At 36.3% G+C, this 5,018-nt stretch overlaps 1 protein-coding gene across 2 annotated transcripts in view; it reads left to right on the top strand.

Annotated features, from left to right (window-relative positions):
- The window catches only part of LOC121506293 (NACHT, LRR and PYD domains-containing protein 12-like), a 51,660-nt gene that overhangs the window by 34,262 nt on the left and 12,380 nt on the right, over positions 1-5,018 (top strand). The gene's annotated exons all lie outside the window — the stretch shown is intronic.

Raw genomic sequence — 5,018 nt, forward strand, 5'->3', positions numbered from 1 at the left:
TCTACTGAACAAATGTAAACATCAACAAATCTCTATTAAAACATATCTATAATTAAACTTATCTTGTTGTTTTTCAGAATCAGTATGGAGCAGAGATCAGACTTTCCTGGACCCAGCTGTTCGTCCATCCAAAGTGATCAGACTAAAGATGACATTTTGAACTTTAGACAGTCTACAGTTAGAAGGTAAGAAATGCTAAAATAAAAACTACAGATATGATGACCAAGTCACTGTTGTCCCTCATTTATCATCATCTCTCCATCATCATAAACTTTAATCATCACTAAGAAGTGTTGGAGCCACAATGTGATTAAATAATTTGAGTGTAATTCTGACTTTAACCAGTAGATGGAGCTCTAGCTCAGTGAGTAAAAAGAGAAAGCTGCTTTCAGGTCCATAAAAACATGGAGTTTTTCAACCATGTGAACCTGGGTAGCCTTAGTGAAATGGACATTTGATGTTTATAATTCTGGGCTTTGATGAGGTGGAACACTGTTGATATTAATGGTACTCAAACTAAAGTTACCTAAATAAAAATATTGACATACCTTGATTGGAGGAACAGTAGACATGGATATTTCATCAGAGCTGAGCATGGGTCTGTAAATAGACTCCTACTAATGCTGCAGAGGATTGGACAGCGGCTATTCTAGGGAGGGGCTTAGCAAAAAGTAACTAAAGATCTACTTCTGATCAATCAGGATATTCCTCCTCAATCATCATCATCATCATCACCACTGTTTCATAGCAGCTTCACAAAACAGCTAATATCAATAATCATCTCTATATAAACATATTTTGGTTTTTTTTAGTATCAGGATGGAGAAGCAAAGGCCAGATTCTCCTGAACCCAGCTGTGTGTCCATGAAGAGTGACCAGTCTAAAGGTGGCTTTATTAACTTCAAACAACTTGCAGATGGAAGGTATGGAATGTTGTTGAAATTGGTTGTTCTCAAACCATCATCATCATCATCATCATCCCTGTTTCATAGCAGCTTCACAAAACAGCTAATATCAATAATCATCTCTATATAAACACATTTTGTTGTATTTTAATATTAGGATGGAGAAGCAAAGGCCAGATTCTCCTGAACCCAGCTGTATGTCCATGAAGAGTGACCAGTCTAAAGGTGGCTTTATTAACTTCAAACAACTTGCAGATGGAAGGTAAGAAGCATGAATAAAAAAGTTTCAGTCTTTGTGTTGATGTCACATTCATTCATTTTCTGTTAAATAGGGGAAAATGTGGGGCAACATAAAATCTCATTTTACTTCTGTTGGTTGCAGGTAAAACTTGCATTAAAACAATACCACACTTTAGGTCATGACGCTAGACTGAAACTGAGCACCTCTGAATTTGTTTACACAGTCCTGAGTTTATAATTCAAAGGATGTCGCATCACCATATGCACTGAGAACTGTAGGACTCTGCTTACTGTGGGCTATGCACTGTTCCAGTATACCAGTATCAAGTTGGTGTATTAATTTCATGGTGTAAGGGGTGAGGTGATTGCCATCCAGTGTGCAGATTCATGCTTAAGAAAATCTGCACCCTTAACTATAAAGCAAAAGAACTGATTTATAAATGTCAAAAGGACTGGACTGGAGAGCCATGTTTAGAACAAAATGATAGTGTGGGGTCCTTGTGGGGCATGATACAGAACCTGTAAATTCATCAGGGATATTCTTTTAAAACCAAATAACATAAATGGTGATTTACACTCCAGCATTAAAGGTTGAAGTGTGGTAATTATAAATTGGATGATTTGACAGGGTCAGAAAGAAAAAATATAACTTTGCAATATAAAGATTTATTACCTGCATTGGTGATGATGAAAGGGGAAAACCTCTTGGTGCTAACACTGACATGGAGCTGTAGCCTGAGTACCTGATTATAGACAGAGAAAGAACAAATGTCATCTTGTAGCCGTATAATATTATCAAATACAGTAGCCTACTTTTTAACAGGTTTATATATTAGTAATATCTATTTAGATATTAGTAATATCTATTTAGTCATGCACTATAGAAACATTTTTTCTGTGTGATAAATACATACACACCTTTACTTCTTATCTGCTCTTTCAGAGTTCGATAACAACTGTGTCCCAGAGGTATTGCAGAGGAGTAAACTGGTTCCCAAAGATACTTTCTCACTGACAGTTTGTGTAGTAACACTGACTCTTGTCCCTGGGTCAGTTTGGTGAGCACTGGCTGCAGGGGTTGTTGGGATTTACTCTAACAAAGAAAAATAAATAAAAAAAATAACTTTGGTCCACTTACATTAAAGTTAGTATTTCATTGTATGTGGGGGGTTTAAAATTAAATACACATACGACCGTCCTTTGTTAAGTAACTGATAAGAATAAAGCTATATACATCCATACGCCGTTATTAAGTATCATTCACTGCGTGTTTTGATCTTCAAACTACTCCTAGAGTCACATATACACAGGCATCGCCTCAGGCTAGCACTTTTATCTCCCCACAGCGTTGATTTAATTGTCTATTGCTGATGTGTATCCCAGGCCAAATCATACATGTCAAGTGTTACTTTTTCTCCGCCTTTTGGTAAAAAAAAAACCAGGCCCCATAAGTTATGTATTTACACACGACAGCGAGGCAAACAGCTGACCATGGCTCCTTCTTCAGGAGGCTAGTCATTGCCTGAGGGGGGAGTTTAGGCCAATTCGCACATATTTTCTTCTTGATTATAAAAAGATCAGATTATAAAGTTACAAATAAGGAAACAGAGCTTGTGAGTTAATCTTTAAGAGCAGCTTTATGGTTTTAAACAGACTGGGAGGGTCTGTATTTACACAACAAAGGTGACGCTAACGCTAACTAGCTTAGCAATAGCTTGCCGTAACATCGTAACTTTATTTACATTACTTACAGCTCGTGGTTCCGGGCACTTCATTCTGCTATCCTCTTTGGTAGGGAGGCAATGTAGCGGAACATGAGGATCCCTGCACCTGATGACATAGCAGGGAGGAGTGCTTGGCCTTGAGGTTGTACGTGCTAGCGGTCAGTGCGAGTGAAGCGAGGCCATAATGGCGGATCTCCATTCAGGTAGCTGGCAGAGTATGGGAGGAGATACCCAGCCTGAGGGCGGGAGAATGCAAATCACCCGGACTGTTACGTAACAGTCTGGGTGATATCCAAACAGGTCATTCAGACAGTGATTTCCTGACTCCTGCAGGTTATAAAACATTGGCTTATTTGTCGAAAATCACACTTAAGGGGTAGGGAGGCACTCCGGATACGCAAATATAACTACTAAAGAAACAAGAAAAAAGTGAGTTTTGCATAATATGTCCCCTTTAAAATATCACGAAAAAGTTCATTATTTCCAGTGATTTAATTCAAGAAGTTAAACTTCCAGAATTTGAAGATTATTTCATACAAAATGAAATATTGCAAGACATTTTGTTTTGATCTTTATAATTACAGCTTAGGGGCTGGACAGAGGTACATGGGTCAGTGCTGTCTCCATATAAACATCTCTATACAAAAATATCTCTTTAAAGAAATGAGACAACATTAACAACATTAAAACTATTACTGTTGTGAAGTGAGGCCTCTGTTCTTTTTAAAGAGATTTTTAAATTAAATACAGAGACGTGTCAGTTATTTAATTGCAGAAACTTTTTCAGTAACTGTGAAATTTGTGCAGAAAATTGCCTAATATCGAGCATTAGTCCCTATCTCGAATGGAATCGATGTTGTATTGTGGCAGATTTTGTGATATCGGAAAATATCGTTTCATCCAAAATATCAATAACAAATCATATTGAGATGAAACTGGTGATTTACTTCCCTAACACACACACATACGTACATTCATCCAATATATTAGTTCATATTGTGTCATATTTTGTGTTTTTGACAATAAGAATAAGGGTGGTTGTTCCCTAAATAATTAAGGAAATACATATAAATGTAGTAGTTATGATCAGGACTGAAGTTAGTTAAAAGAGTTCATGCAGTGAAAGTGAAAGAACTATTCATAGTTATTATTTTTATAGCACCTTTTATGAACTGAACATTTTTTGCACAAAGTGTAAAACATCATTTTCTGGAGGGGTGCATAAGAGATAAACATAGCATTTCTATACAAAGGTATCATCTGTATATAGTCATATCATGTCTATGTAAATAGACCTATTGTTTAACATATCTTGTTTTTTTTCAGTATCATGATGGAGAAGCAAAGGCCAGATTCTCCTGAACCCAGCTGTGTGTCCATGAAGAGTGACCGATCTAAAGGTGGCTTTATTAACTTCAAAAAACCTGCAGATGGAAGGTAAGAATTTTCAAAACAAAAACTATAGATGTGATGACCATGTCACTGTTGTCCCTCATTCATCATCATCCCTCTATCATCATATAAATAAACCATGATGGTGGGATTTTAGAGTTTTAAATAAACAGTGGTTACAGTTGAGTTAATCAGGTTGTAAATCTGATGTTGAACAGTAGATGGAGCCTGAGCTCATAGTGAATATCATCTATCCACAGGTGCTTCTCAGAAAAAATTAAATATCAAAAAGTTCATTATTGCTGGTGATTTAATTCAAGAGGTTAAACTTTCAAAATTTCTGTATTTTTGTCATACAAAGTGAACAATTGTAAGGCATCTAAATTTATCTTGATGATTACAGCTTAGAGGCTGCACAGCTGCAAACATAAGTCTATATAAGCATACCTATAATTAAACATTTTGTTATTTTTTTAGAATCAGGAGGAAGAGGCAGAGATCAAACTCTCCTGAACCCGGCTGTTTGTCCATGAAGAGTGATCAGTCTAAAGGTGGCTTTATTAACTTCAAACAACCTGAAAGTAAAAGGTAAGAAATTATAAAATAAAACTATAGATATGATGACCGTGTCACTGTTGTCCATGAAAGAAAACATGGAGTCCATCAGTGAAATGGACATGAAATGTTTATAATGCTGAGCTTTGATGAGGTGGAACATTGGTAATATTTTTTTTTAAGTGAAGTTACCGAAATAAAA

Source organism: Cheilinus undulatus, linkage group 24 (assembly GCF_018320785.1).
Source record: "Cheilinus undulatus linkage group 24, ASM1832078v1, whole genome shotgun sequence".
In the NCBI taxonomy this organism is placed as follows: domain Eukaryota; kingdom Metazoa; phylum Chordata; class Actinopteri; order Labriformes; family Labridae; genus Cheilinus; species Cheilinus undulatus.